The sequence below is a fragment of the Ambystoma mexicanum genome, chromosome 10 (genome assembly GCF_040938575.1).
Source record: "Ambystoma mexicanum isolate Mex_15411 chromosome 10, UKY_AmexF1_1, whole genome shotgun sequence".
Lineage (NCBI taxonomy): Eukaryota > Metazoa > Chordata > Amphibia > Caudata > Ambystomatidae > Ambystoma > Ambystoma mexicanum.
In genome coordinates, this window is record NC_090932.1 from 1,129,584,184 (window position 1) to 1,129,599,843 (window position 15,660).

Consider the following 15,660-nt stretch of genomic DNA (forward strand, 5'->3'; position numbering starts at 1 on the left):
AGGCGGCGTGGATGGCTCAAGGCTACGGACTTCCGTCAAGACGTACAGACCAGAGTCCTGGACATGCCTTTCGATGGGAACAACCTGTTTGGGAAAACAGTGGACGATTCCCTTCAGGCCATTAAAGCGGACACTGAGACGGCCCGGGCCCTTGGGGTTCTGCAGCAACGACGGACGCCCTTTCGGAGCAGCGGAGGCAAGGGCGCCTCCAAAGGTTCCGGCGGCGGTTTCTCCACCTACCGTCAAGCGGCCCGCTCGTCGTCTCAGGAGGCCTACAGAGGACGAGGCAAGTCTGGCGGACCCCGCCGTCGTCGCCAAGGAGGTCAAGGCGGCAAAGCCTCGTCGAAACAGGATTGAACCGACCGTGGGGTCGGGCCCCCACCGAAGCACCCCGGTGGGAGGCCGGCTGGCGAGCTTCGTCAGCGTGTGGGAGTCCATCTCCACCGACCGTTGGGTGCTGGACGCCTTAGCCCGGGGCCACGCGCTCGAGTTTCAAAGAAGGTGCCCGCGCGTCCCCCCCGTGGCCAGGAAAGAGCTTCACGTCCCTCAGCTTCTCCTGGAGGTAAAGGCGATGCTCAGGAAGGGCGCCATCGAACTCGTCCCAAAGAGGCTTCGGGGCTCCGGAGTTTACTCGAGATACTTCCTCGTGAAGAAGAAGACGGGAGGATGGCGCCCCATCCTAGACCTGCGACGTCTGAACAAGTTCATCAAGGCGCAGAAGTTCCGGATGGTCACCCTCCAGCACGTCCTGGGTCAGCTGGAGGAAGGAGACTTCCTGTCGTCGTTGGATTTGGAGGATGCCTACTTCCATATTCCCATCCTAAAGGGGCACCGAAAATTCCTCAGGTTTGTGGTCCAAGGGCGTCACTACCAGTTCAAAGCCCTCCCCTTCGGACTACGGTCGGCACCCAGGGTATTCACCAAGTGCCTTGCACCGGTGGCGGCGCAGCTGCGCCGCAAGGGGATCCACGTCTACCCCTACCTGGACGACTGGCTCATCCGAGCCAAGACGAGGGAGCTCGCCGTGGAGCACACGGCAAGGACCGTCCAACTTCTCACGGACCTGGGATTCTCCGTGAACTACGCCAAGTCCCACCTGGTACCCGCGCAAAACGCACTGTTTCTGGGAGCGAAGCTCGACACAGTGTCCCTTCTGGCCTCCCCGTCGGAGGAAAGGACCAGGTCCATCCTGGGCAAGGTACAGCGGATGTTGGTTTCCGACGCGGCCAAGGTGAGGTCCATCAAGTCCCTCCTCGGAATGATGTCTTCTTGCATCTACCTCATTCCCATGTGCAGGCTCCGGATGCGCCCGTTGCAGGAGTTCCTGGACGCGCGCTGGATCCAAACGACGGGCGGCTTCGAGGAGAGGATCACACTCGACGAGAGTTTCCGCCGAGCGGTCCGGTGGTGGGGCTCCCGCGCGCATCTGACGGCGGGCATGGACTTCCAGACCCCAGACCACCAGGAGACAGTGACCACGGATGCCTCCCTGGAAGGGTGGGGAGCGCACACCGAAAATCTGCACGCGAGAGGCCTTTGGCTCCCGACGGAGAAGTCCCTCCATATCAACGTCCTGGAGCTCCGTGCAGTGTTCTGGGCCCTCACGTCCTTCTTTCCGTCCCTCAAGGGCAAGGTGGTGAGGATCTTCACTGACAACACCACCACCATGTTTTACATCAGGAAACAGGGCGGAACCAGGTCCCCAGCACTGTCCAAGGAGGCGCAGGACCTGTGGCATTGGGCCGTCGCCCAAAGGATGTTTCTGGTGCCGTTTCATCTGGCAGGGATAAAAAACACCATCGCCGACTCACTCAGCAGGGAGCTGCGCTCGTGCCACGAGTGGGAACTACGGCAGGATCTAGTGGATCGCCTCTTCCGACGGTGGGGAACACCCCAGATCGACCTGTTCGCGACGGCGACGAACTCCAAGTGCCGGAGGTTCGCCAGCAGGTTTCCCCAGCCAAGGAGCATGGGCGATGCTTTCTCGTTCCCCTGGGCGGGCCTGTTCCTATACGCGTTCCCGCCATTGCCACTACTGATCCGGCTCATCAACCAGCTCAAGAGGTCACGGTGCAGGATGATCCTCGTCGCACCTGCGTGGCCGAGGCAGATATGGTTCCCGGACCTTCTGGACTTGTCAGCGTCCCCGTCAATCAAGCTGCCAGTGGACGCGGATCTGCTCTCCAGGGAAGGAGGCGCCATCCTCCACCACGACCCGAAGTCGCTGAACTTGCAGGCCTGGCTCCTGCAGCGCTAGAGTTTGGAGGACACGACATACCGGCCGACTGCAGAGAGGTTCTTGCAAAGGCCAGGGCGTCCTCGACTCTTAAATGCTACGGACACAAATGGAAGAGGTTCTCTGTCTGGTGCCACGCACAGAAGATTAACCCTCTAAGGATTACGGCTCCCCAAGTACTGCCGTACCTGTTGACGCTGGCCAAAGCTGGACTGGCACACGCGTCCATCAAGATTCATCTTGCTGCGATCTCCCGATACACTAGAACCACGGGGCGGACGTCCTTGTGGTCTCATCGTCTGGTGAAAGAGTTCATGAAGGGACTGTTCAGATCGTTCCCGCCGGTGAAGGCTCCGGCCCCGGCGTGGGAGCTCAACGTGGTGCTGACCAAGCTCATGGGACCTCCGTTCGAGCCTCTGCACTCGGCCCCGTTGAAGTTCCTGTCGTGGAAAACAGCGTTTCTTGTGGCCATCACCTCCGCACGACGGGTGGGAGAGATCCAGGCCCTTTCCTGCAAGGCCCCGTACTTGACTTTTCACGACACGAGGGTGGTGCTCAGGACGCACCCCTCCTTCATGCCCAAGGTGCCGTCGGACTTCCATCTCAACGAACCCTTGGTGTTGCCTGTGTTTTTCCCGTCGCCTTCGTCGCCGGCTGAGAGGACTTTGCACTCGCTGGATGTGGCTAGAGCGCTGAAGTTCTACGTGGATCGCACGACGTGTTTTCGGAAGACGTCACAACTCTTTGTGAACTTTGGACCTGTCAATCAGGGGAAGGCTCTCTCGAAGGCTTCCATTTCCAGGTGGCTCTCCGGCTGTATCATGTACTGTCACCGGTTGGCAAACCGACCGCTGCCTGGCCGTCCGAGAGCACATTCCACCAGAGCGATCGCAGCTACCACGGCGTTCCTATCTGGTGTGCCCCTGCTGGACATTTGCAGGGCTGCTACGTGGAGGTCGACGCACACCTTCACGAAATTCTACTGCGTCGATCGGGATTCCAGGGAGGAGTCCAGGGTCGGCCAAGCAGTGCTGCGCAACCTGTTCGCCTGAGGTGAGCCTGGTGAGGAGGTAAGATTGCTTAATGTTGAGTTTGATGTGATGCTTAATGTTGAGCCTTTGCCACCTCTCGTGGTTGTGCATGTGGGTACTGCTATGTATTCTTTATTCATGAGCATGTGAATCCATGCCAGACCCCATGCTGGAGAAGGAACAAGTTACTTACCTGTAACTGTTGTTCTCCAGCATGGGTCTGGCATGGATTCACATGCGAACCCTCCCGCCTACCCCTCTGCGGCTCTTCACTTGGTCATACTGCCACTTCACTTGCTTCCAAATCTGAAGATGGCTGCCAGAGGCGGTGCTTAGGTAGAGGGCAGTCATTGGCTGTGGTCAGTATGACGCAGAGACCAGTGATTGGTTATTACTACGAAAGACAGATCAGAAACGAAACTGATACTGGTTTTTTCTTTACCGAGGATTCCCAGCCTGACGACGGGGAATATTCATGAGCATGTGAATCCATGCCAGACCCATGCTGGAGAACAAGAGTTACAGGTAAGTAACTTGTTCCTTCTCCCATTCTTCCCATCAGCAGAGCCTCCCTCTCCTAGGTTGGTGCATTGTGGGACAGATCCGGATCCTTTGTCAGACACAGGCCTAGATGAAATACCACAGACCACAGGGAGACAGTGAGGAGGAGCTTCCATTGTCTGCAAAGTTATTCCATGAAAGACTCCCTTCTGAGCCCAGGGCGCTGTCTGGCCTCTTGGGTCTGAAAACAGATTGTTAGGTATAACAGTCCAACAGGACATACTGTCTAAGGCACCAAAGATGTGGGGAAAACCACACTTGGCTATGTCTGTCAATAAAAAAATAGATCTGAGATATAGACAGCTGTCTTCGGATTTGGTTCATTTTTCAGTCCATCCTCCACCTTTGTTTTCTGAGGCAGCGACCCTCTTCCATAAGGGGTTGTTGAGTGCAACCTCTTCTAACTCTCTGCATCTTTTTCTAATCCTCCTGCTATGGAGGAAAGGCTGTTAGACTCCCTCAGGAAGAAGGTCTATGCTACCTCAGCGTTTCATCTGAGACCGGCTAATTCTGAGGCTTTGAAAGCAGCAGCCAACAGGTGACTCGAAGTTGTCTGATTTCCAGACTGAAATACCACCTTATAAACTGGCAGCTTTTCATTTTGGATTAGCAGATGCTTGGACCATAGCCCAAAATCCTTTGGAGAAATCTCTCCATGATGTTGATGCAGCAGCTCGAGGGATGTGCCTTGGAGCCAGACATGTGGCGGTAGGCATAGCTTTGTTCCTCAAACTGTGCAGGACGGACGGATCAGATTTCTTCCATAGCTCTATTAATGAGGAAATTCCTAAAAAGACAACCACCACCAAGGACTTCAGATCTAGAACCTTTGGTGGGTCCAGAGGCTTTCTGGAAAGAAGGCAGGATAGGTCGTCCAGCATGCCCAGGAAAAAGCAACCCACTTCTCACAAGTGTTTTTATCGCCTTTCAAGCACCATGTCTTCCCATGGTTAGAAACAAAAATGATGTCCACGTCTGCGTCCACCCATTTCCTTTCAGAGACAGTAGTGGATTTCATTGCTGGATGGAGCATCATCTCAAGGGATCATGGTATTCTATCCATGGTTTCCAAGGGTCACAGACTAGCCATTCCCCTATGTCCCCCTTCTCCCATATTTTAACAGAATGGGTCATCAGTAGTTCTCCAGGAAGTGCAAAAACACTTAGTGATGAGGACCATGGAAATTGTCCTCTGCTCCCAGGGAGGCAAAGGGTTCTATTCTAATCTGCTCACTGTCAACAAGAGCTGGTTGGGCCTGAGGACAGTCGGGACCTGTCGCTCCTCTGTGTCTTTTTACCTCTAGAAAAATTCAAGATGACTCCTGCTGACTTCAGTGCTAATCTGACAAAAGGAGACTGCTATGCGTAGTGTAACTGAAGTATACTTCGAATGAAATGTGTCTTCCCACATATTCCTCATGTTAATGTTAAAGGATATTTGTACCGCGCACTATCACCACCAGAGTGGTCCCCTGGCGCTCTGGCGGCTCTGAAAAACAAAAGGGAGCGTTGGGAGGTGAGTTAGTGGGAACAGGCTGGAAAAGTGCAAGGCAACAGTGATGTGCTGTTGGCGGCCTCGGCCCGGAAGTCCGCTGGCTGGCTTCGGGTGTTTTACGGTTGGTAGCCGTTGTGTGCTGTTGTGTGGCTATGTGTGGCTTGTTTTGTTGTTGCAGTGTAGTGAAGTTTGTGCGGATTGTTTTGTTGTAGGCTTGTGGTTGTGTTTTGTTAAGAGTGTGAGGGGTGTATGCAGAGGGGGGAATTTGTTAGTGGGTTGGTCAATTGGTTAATTGGCCTCGCTGTCTGGAAGCGAGGCTCTAATTTTCTGTGTTCTCTTCAGGTGGGGTTGCGTGAGCATCTCTGCGTCTCCGTCCAGATCTGGTGTTATTTGACACTCGTAGTCCCTTTCTCATTTGGCATCCACTCACATTCATGACCATGCCCAAGTTGGGCACCGGCCGCCTACGTGGCACCTTTTGATATTCAATATCCCGCTTCAGTTCTGTTTTTCCCAGTATGCACTTCAATAGTTTCATTCGTGAAAGATACGAAAATGTCTTCATCTTTGACACCGACTAACCCGAATACCGGGTTTAAAAAGTGTCAAGACCGCGGTTCCAAGATGTCGATAACCGATCTGCATCGAGTATGCTTGTGGTGTCTTGGTGTGGAACACAAGACCTCGTCCTGCTCAAAATGCCAATCGATGACTGGAAAATTTCTGAAGGAGCGCAAGGGGAAATTGGCGGTAGGTAGAAACCCCAAGAAATCCCCATCGACTACCCCTTTGAAGAAATCATCATTGGACGATGCAAGAGGCGACTCTCCTCGAAGGAAGAAGGCAAAAAGGTCCAGACGGAGGAGTGGCTCCCACCACTCGTCGTCATTGAGGAAGTCAAGAAGAGGCACCATAAATAGCCCACTTCGACTTCTTCGTCTGACTCCTCTCCTGAGAGAGCCATTTCCTGTCCCTCAAAGCCTCCATCCAGCCGAATGGGAAGGATTCAGGTTACAAATAGACAATTTTTGAAAAACAAACACCCTCGACAAGCCATGCTCTACAGCGCCTTCTAAAGCCGGTAACGAAAGGGCTTGAGCCAAATCCTGCACGCCCTCGAACCCGGGACAAAGGCCAAATCCACACTGACAGCCGGCAAAGTCTCGACATAATGAGAAATCATCAAAAGATCCTTCGAGCCGCAAGTCAAAGAAATCGAGCTCAAGGTCATCGACGCCAGCTACGCCCTTGACGCCAGCTGCTCCATCGACGTCGGCCCATCGACATCAATGTCAATGTCACCATCGAAACCTTCAATGCCATCGATGTCGAAAACTACTTCATTGAAGACATCGACTCCTTGAGCGACGAGTTCAACATTTTTGAAACCTTTGTTGCCCTTACCAGATAAATTACACTGCTTTACCTAGAATAGATTAGGATTACTTTAAATCACTAACCTCTGTTTATGAGGACAGGGAGCCAACTCATAATGATGCGCCATTTGGGTTACAGTATGGTACAGCCAATGTCCCTGATAGCTTTATATCCGAGGAATCCAGGCTAAAAGACCTTTATGAAAATGTACAAACTGCCAGGGGAGTGGACACTTCACCAGAGTTGGAATTTGGTAAACCAGAATCTGATGAACATGCAGATGCATCATATAGGCAGTTGATGTTTAAGGTTGTAGATTACCTGGGATGGAGTAGACCTACCCTCCCCTTCAAGCAGGATAACCTAACAGGCATCAGTGATAAGGGTGCGCAAAAGGATCCCATTTTACCTTTCCACATTGCTCTTCAAAAAAGGGTGTCTGCCAATTGGGAGACGCTGGAATCAAGACCGGCAGTAAATAAGAGCTTGACAATAAGTGATGCAGGCAGCTACTGCATCCTCAAAACGGGCAGTTTATACAACCATCCCACCGGATAGGGATGACAAAAGGGTAGATGCATGGGCAAAGAACGTATTTTCTGAGGGGAGCATGGCTCTTAAATCAGCCAACTCCACTCGTGCCGTAGCAAAGTTTTCATTCACTCTATGGGACTGCATTTCTATGGCGGCTGAGCATATTCCCGAAGGGGAGGAAATAAACGTTTTCTTGGCTATTGAGACGGCAAAGAAGCCATGTGTGAGTTTCTTCAGTAAGGTCTGTATTCTGCTGACCGCATCAGCAGAGCCATGTTGGCAAGCACTGTAATTTACAGATTTGCGTGGTTAAGGAAGTCTGGATTTCCACTGGATGTGCAATCTAGACTCCTTAACATGCCTTTTGACGGGTCTCACCTTTTTGGCAGCAAGGCTGACGAAAGCCTTGAGAAGCTGCAGACCTCGAAGGCGGCAGCAAAATCTTTGGGTGCGGCTATTAGGCTGCCTCAGCCCTTTCACCCCAGTGGCCCTTCTTGGAGGGGTAGATCCTTTCGCTACTACTCCTCAGTTGGAATAGTGAGAGGAATGTCTGGTCAAAGAGGCCAAAGAAGATTCCCTTGTGGTGGAGCGGTGCAAAGCCGTCTCAAGCAGGGGCATCTTTACCAACAGCCACTGCTTCAGCCGCCTCAAAACCTCTCTGAGGTCGAGTCACAAAACCCCATTGGGAGGCAGACTGTCTCAGTGTCTGAAAGAATGGCGAGACATTACTTAGGATGCTTGGGCATTAGAAACCATAGCCCAAGGTTACTGCCTTCCCTTCATTCAGAGACCTCAGAACCATCCACCGGGGAATCATTCTTTGAAGGTTCCAGATCTGCTGCTTGTGCAGGACATTTTGACCCTGCTAGAGAAAGGTGGAATAGAGCCGCTACCTGTAGCGGAGAGTAACAAAGGATGGAATGATGGTACTCTCCATATTTCCTAATATCCAAGATGGACGGAAGACTGAGACCCATCTTGGACTTGAGATACTTGAACAAGTTCCTTAGGAAGGACAAGTTCAAGATGGTCACACTTTCTCAGATCCTTCAGGCCCTCCAACTCCAGGATTGGATGGGGTCCTTGGACTTTCAGGATGCTTATTTTTATGTGCCAATCCATCTCAAGCACAGGAAATAACTGAGGTTCAGGGTTGACGGTTCTCATTCTCATTATCAGTTTTAAGTTCTGCCTTTCGGGCTGACCTCCGCCCGAGGGTTTTCACCAAACAGATGGCGGTGGTGGCCGCGAGCCTCAGGAGAAGTGGGATTCATGTCTACCCCTACCTGGATGATTGGCTTATTAGGGTGCGTTCTCCCAAACAAGTCCTGGATCATCTCAGCATCGCCTGCCACTCTCTTCACAGACTGGGCTTCTCCCTCAATTACAAAGTCCCATATGACTCCATCTCAAAAGCTCCAATTCATCGGGCCGTACTGGATACATTTTTGGAAAAGAGCTTGCCATCTGAGGTGAGGGCTCAAGACATTTTGCAGATGGTCTCCAAGTTTTACAGTGTGAGCGTCTCCCGGCCTTTCACTTTTTGAGGTTGCTTGGCCTCATGGCATCCTGCATTTTTCTGGTGCCAGAGGCTCGTCTGAGAATGAGATCCTTTCAATGCTCTCTCAGGACTCAATGGTCTCAGTTCTCAGGCAACATGTCAGACCTACTTCAGGGTCCAAGCAGGGTCGCACATGATCTTCTGTGGTGGACCTGCGAGGACAATATTCTGAAGGGAGAACCTTTTTGGCAACCATGGCCGGATATAACAGTAGTGACGGATGCCTCACTCACTGGGTGGGGGGCCCAGGTCAATTATAATCAGCGGTCGTTGGTCTCCATCAGAGTCCAAACTACACATCAATCTTTTGGAGCTGAGGGCAATCAGACTTGCGCTGAAGGCCTTTCTGCCCTTTGTACGGGGAAAGAATGTCCTGATAATGATGGACAACACAGTTGCCATGTACTACCTGAACAAGAGAGGTGGTGTAGGGTCACTACCACTGTGCAGAGAGTGGGATGTAGCTCTGGTTTTGGGCAATACAAGAAGGAATCCCCCCACTCCTCTCAGCAGTTCACGTAGCCAGGGAGGAGAACACGGAAGCAGACGCTCTGAGCAGGCAACACAGTTTCCCATGGAACTAGCTCAGGAAGTCCTTCAAGAGATCTTCACTCTTTGGGGAACCCCTCAAGTGAATCTGTTCGCGACCAGTGTCAACCGGAAGTGTGAACTATACTGCTCCAGGGAATTTCCTCCAAGCGGGACTCTGGGAGATGTGTTCATGGTTGACTGGGAGTTTCCACTCCTGTACATGTTTCTTTCAGTCCCCGTCCACCGGAGGTTGAGAAAGTTCAGGACTTTCCACACAACAAGGGTCGTGCTGAGGACGCACCCCTCCTTCATGCCCAAGGTGCCATCGAACTTCCATCTCAACGAGCTCTTGGCGTTACCTGTTGTTTTTTTCCCGTCGCCTTCGTCGCTGGCTGAGATGACTTTGCACTCGATGGATGTGGCTAGAGCGCTGAAGTTCTATGTGGACCGCACGAAGAGTTTTCGGAAGACGTCACAGCTGTTTATGAACTTTGGCCCTGTGAACCGGGGGAAGGCCCTCTCCAAGACCTCCATTTCCAGGTGGCTCTCCGGCTGCATCATGCACTGTCACCGGTTGGCAAACCGACCGCTGCCTGGCCATCCGAGAGCCCAATCGACCAGAGGGAACGCTGTAACCACGGCGTTCCTGTCTGGTGTGCCCCTGCTGGACATCTGTAGGGCTGCTACGTGGAGGTCGACGCACACCTTCATGGAATTCTACCGCATCGACCGGGATTCTAGGAAGGAGTCCAGAGTCGGCCAAGCAGTGCTGCGCAACGTGTTCGCTTGAAGGTGAACCTGGTGAGGAGGAAAGAGATGCTTAATGTTGAGTTGTTGAAATGCTTAATGTTGAGCCTTGCCACCTCCCATGGTTGTTCAGGTGTGTACTGCTATGTCTTCTTGTATTCATGAGCATGTGAATCCATGCCAGACCAGATTGGTCTGGCATGGATTCACATGCAAACCCTCCCGCCTACCCCTCTGCGGCTCTTCTCTTGGTCCTACTGCCACTTTAGGTGCTACCAAATCTGAAAATGGCTGCCAGAGGAGGGGCTTAGGTAGAGGGCAGTCATTGGCTCGGGCAGTATGACCCAGAGACCAGTGATTGGTTATTAGGAGAAAGACAGTTCAGAAACTAAACTGAAACTGATTTCTTACCGAGGATTCCCAGCCCGACGATCTGGAATATTCATGAGCATGTGAATCCATGCCAGACCCATGCTGGAGAACAACAGTTACAGATAAGTAACTTGTTCCTTCTCTTCATGTCCCAATGTGTTGAACTCATACAGTTTCTGCTCCCATGATTTGGATGTGCACACTTTAAGTACAGTGTGTTAGGTACTGAATGCAACCCCTAGACTATTCACAAAGATCTTGGTAGCGGTGAGGGCCTCACCTATGCCTGAAAGGAATGCTTCCATGATGGATCAGGCGAGGGCAACCCTTTTTGTTGTTCTAGATCTCTTGTTTGATCTGGTCCTCTCGGTCAATCAAGAGAAGTCTCAATTCTGACTAACCTGGTCTATTAATTTCATAGGCCTTCACTGGGACATTGTAAAGGTCTTTCCAACCTTGCAACCGGGGAAGGATATCAAGGAGACATCTTCCTGTTTTCTGAATAGGTAGGAGATCTTGGTATCATATTTTCAACACCTGCTGGCCCTCGTGGCATCCAGCGTCCTAGCTTTCCTCTTCGTTTCCTCAGATGAAGAGGGTTCAGTTACATGTTGGAATGAGGCTTTCAGCCAGGCCTGCTCACGTTGTTCATGGAAGAAAGCATATTGACAGGTGGCACCTTTCACAGACCTCCCCCATGAAGTCGTCATTACAACTGACTCATGTCTCATCAGCTGGAGGGCAAACATCGAACTTCTGTCAGTTCATGGTTTATGGTCTCCCTAGGACCAGCAGGGAACAAATCAACATGTTAGAGTTCAGAGTGCTTCAGTTAGCGCTGGTTGTGTTCCTCCCTTCTCTGAAGGGTACTGACTTTCTCATTCAGATGACAACAGCATCTGCATGTGTCATGTCAGCAAGCATAGCAGCACCAGATTCCCAGCTCTCTGCAAGATGGCAATACACATTTGGGTATATTCCCTGGAACCTAGATTTCTCTGTGGGCAATTCACAGTCCTACAGTAGAAAATGTGGAGTCAAACATGCTGAGCAGGCTTTTGTAGTTAAACACAATTGGGAATTGCACACTATGGTACTACAATCTTTCCAAACTGGGTTGTGTCTCAGCTAGATGTTTTCACCTTGGAGAGCAATGCAGATGGTGGTTCTTCTCCTCGAGAGCGGAATGCGTCATGGAGTTTAAGGGAAAGCTTTTCAGAATCAGTGGTGCGACTGGAGTCTATGCTTTTCTTCCCATCCCCCTCATTCAGAGGGTTATCATCTCTTCGATGTTCCTGGTGAGCCCTCACTGGCCGGCCAGAACCTGGTTGTCTTATCTGATGGAACTCGCTTGAGAAATGCCAAAGTTTCTCCCAGTCGTCCCAGAGATGCTAACACAACAGAGTCGGAAAGTGCATCACCCAACCCTTCAGTTGCTTAGCTTAGTGAGGTGGCTCCTGAGGAAGTAACACTACATCATTTGGGTCTCTTGCAGGACAGTATTAAAACCATTCACGCAGCAAGAAAGCCTTTCATGCCATTGTTCCATAAATGAAAATGAGTGTCAAAATGCTCCCTTGTTCAGGTTCTTTCTTTTATTTTTGATTCAGCAAGGTCTGGTATACAAGTTGACTCTTGCAGGTGTGAGAAACCAAAGGGTATCTCACCCGCTAGTCCTCCGAGACATGCCCATTGCTTTTGGATCCAGTTCCTGGGGGTGGACCGGTACGGGAGGGTCACCTGGGTGAGGGCTCTTCACGGGAGTCGGGTGAGATAGTATATGGTGAGACGCGGTATTCCCCCCTTTTTTGTTCATCTACCCCAGCCTGTTTTTTAGGATTTTCCGAAGTTCCAACTCCTCCCCCCTCCTCTTTTTACACAAACACTGTCGAGCAGGAGGGTGACTGCGAGCAACCAGACTAACTCTCTCACATCGTACTGGACATGTCCCGTTAATCGGGTCAGGCACTTTACCCTAAGTGCGTACACCTGATACCAATTATCTCTCCTTACACAAATAAATGACAACGCCTAAAGACAAACTCTGAGCAAGGCGGAACACGAGAACGAGCAGAACTTCCAGGATAAAGCCATGCCTACTGGAGCAGAGCAACAGACTAAGGTATGAGAGTAGCGGGCCGGAAACCCCAAGATTTCCCTATTGGAGGTCGTTGCCTCCCACAGGCTGTGAAAGACGCGTGGAGAAGGCCAGATCCCACAAGTGAAGATTGCATTTTGTTTCAAGGATGCCAGCTACCCTACCGGGTAAACGCTTGAGTTATGGAGGCGAGGGCAAGCCTGTTGTACTAACCTTGACTCGAAAATAAGAAAACGCCAAACAAGAAAAAAGTGCACGCAGCCGCTGAGTTGGCAAGCAACCTGAGACACTGGTGTGCGTTAAAGTGAATGAAGTAGGAACATCATATCACAAGTGAAGGCTGCAGACGTGTGGATGAAACACAAATAAAGGCAGACCTGTGAATTAATTTTGAAGTGAAGTACAGCTGCAAGATAAGTGATACTAAGTAACAGAGTGGTCCGATGAAAGGAAGTAGCCCATTCGAAAGTCTCTGTGAAATGTGCATTGTTCGAAGCTAGAGGGCGTACAAACAGCAAGAGTGAAAGTAAATAGTGAACTTTGAATCAAAGTGGTCCTGCGGTGGCCTGTAAAGAAAGCCAAGCACATTCGAAAGACTTCGATATCCGGAAGTGGTCCGAGTCCGATTGAGGGAGACCCAATATATATTAAGTTGGGGAAGGGAGCCCCCTTGCAACTTTGTGTGAACTATATCGTGAGAGGTCTGTATTATCTATCGTTTGATGATCGAGACTACTCTTATCTTGGTTATAGAGAAGAATCGGAGTTTCTCCAACCCCAACATTATTATCAATAAAGGTTTTACAAATTGTATCCATTGTGTCAGCATCAATACTTGCAATAGCATGCCTTCCCTACACAGGACATACCTAGCTGCAATAGGAGCTTACAGGAACTCAGCTGAAATATCTTTCTAGCAGTCCAACCGGGTCATTCAGTGCCATTTTGAGGGCTTCCTGTTGCTGTAATTCTTCCCCACACCCCCAGCCGGTTAAAGCTCCTCCCCCTGTGTGGGTCTTAAACATCGACTGATCTCAAATTTGTCACATGGAAAACAACTTTAATAGTGGCTAGTAAATCAGGCAGAAGCATCAATCAATTTCAAGCGCTCTCAGGTTCTGAACCGTATACCACTTTCCATAAGAACAAGGGTGTAATGCCTACATTTCGTTTCATGTCAACCAGGGGATATTACTTCCAGTGTTTTTTCCTACATCCTCAGTCTCAAGCAAAGCAAGGGTTGCACTGCCTGGATATCCGCGAACATTAAAGTGGTATCTAGATCTAACCAAATCTATCAGGAAGTTTGACAACTTCTTTGTTATGTATAGTGGAGCACAAACTGGTGCTAAAGCCTCATAAGCGTCCATAGCACGCTGGATAGAAGTGTGCCTCTTGGAAGCCTTTTTCTTTTAGTGCCGGCCCAATTCAAAGGCCTGCATGTACAGGGTCAGGTCCCAAGCCACAGTGATTGCTTAGGACCTGACCGTCTTTTGGGATGTCATTGCGACAGTGTGAGCTTCGTCCTTCTGCAGGCACTATTGCATGGACACTAGTAGCAGCTTAATGATGCTAGTTTCGGTCAGGCAGTCCTACAAAACCTGTTTTCTTAATATTGGTTTTGCCTCCTGGGGTGTTCATGTTTGGCACTCTCCAGTAAAATATGGAGGAAAAAGGATGGGATGTAGGAGTAAAAAAAGAGATGAGTCTAGTGCTACAGTACTCCTAAACCAGGACGCGGGCTTGTGTGGCTCCCTGTTAGCCCGGTGTGCCATGAAGCCAGTTGCGGCAACGTGAACACTGTGTCGGGCCGGAGGCAGGGACCGGCGCCAGAGCGGGTGTGTGACGGAGGAGGGGGTCCGGCCGCCCCCAACCCGCAGCCGCCAGGAGGGCGTGGCTCTGGGACCCGGAATTGCAGAGGGTAGACCAGCTGCCACATCCAGTGAAGGTTGTAACTGGAACGGGAATAAGCAGCACCCCGCCAGACACTGGGCATTCCCAAACGGAATGGACATAGTGCTCGGCGCGGAGCCTGCAGCCCGCCCGAGCTGCATCCCTGCCTGCATTGCAAGCATTGCCACCCTTGATGGGAGGGGGAGCGGAGTGTGACCCGGATTGGTGGTCCCCCTAGCCCGATCCCACGAAGCGGAAAACCAGGCTGCGAGCTCCTGGCGAGGAGTGGAGTGATTGCCCCCGGGGCTGATTGCAGTGTGCTGGAGGGCGCAGGGACTCAAACAGCTCTGGCAAGCAGGCCCGTGCCTGCTAAATTTGGCCCCCCTAACGAACATAAGGAGAGGAGACCCTGGTGGAGTGCGGCGCTCTGGGCATGCCCAGGGCTTGGGAGAACATTGAGTTTGGGGTACAGCGCCCTCTTCCCCCTGGGGTCCAACAGTGAGGGCAGCCCTTGATGCCAGAGGCCGTGCTGGGGCCCAAGAAGGCCTTTTATGCCTGGAATCAACGTATAACATAGGTCAGGCAAGACTCTGGCTGGCTGGTGAGAGAAGAGCAGGGAGACAAGGCCCTAACATCGGCCGAAACAGCAGCACATGGGTGGTGAAAGTGACGGTGCAATGGGCGGCACCTGTAGGGGCCCTTCAGTGCCCTACTCAGGCCCTAGTTGCAGATCTCCCTCGGGAGGTGGACACAGGCGGGCTAGGAGAGGCCCAGATAAAAATAAAGACTGTGGTGTAAGGATGCAGTTCCCCACCGACATACAGCAGCGGTCGTAAATGCAATGAACACAGAGTGTGACAGCTGCGAGGGAGCCACCATATACCCTACTGAGGAGCGGTGTGCAGAGCCAGAAAAGCTGAGTAGCCGCAACCAGCCATATATCCCAGGGTTACCTATTGCCATTGGAGTGCCCTTCTGCAGTACTTGGCCCACGATGGGGAGTCATAGCCAGAAATCACATCCACGTTGTATGGCGAAAGGAAATAAGCAGCCATCTTGCTTACCATTCACCCCAAAAGAAGGACCACAGAAACAAAGCGACCGTAAAATGGTGTCCCAGGAGATCCCAACTGAACCAGCCATGGGGACCAAGGCGGGGGAGACGGCCGGTCTGAGCAAAAAAATGCCCCGGTATCAGAGCAGAGTCTGGTGCTGGCCGAAATG

At 51.5% G+C, this 15,660-nt stretch overlaps 1 protein-coding gene across 4 annotated transcripts in view; it reads left to right on the forward strand.

Moving 5' to 3' along the window:
* Window positions 1–15,660, forward strand: part of LOC138492065 (PH and SEC7 domain-containing protein 1-like) — a 1,158,039-nt gene that overhangs the window by 625,762 nt on the left and 516,617 nt on the right. The gene's annotated exons all lie outside the window — the stretch shown is intronic.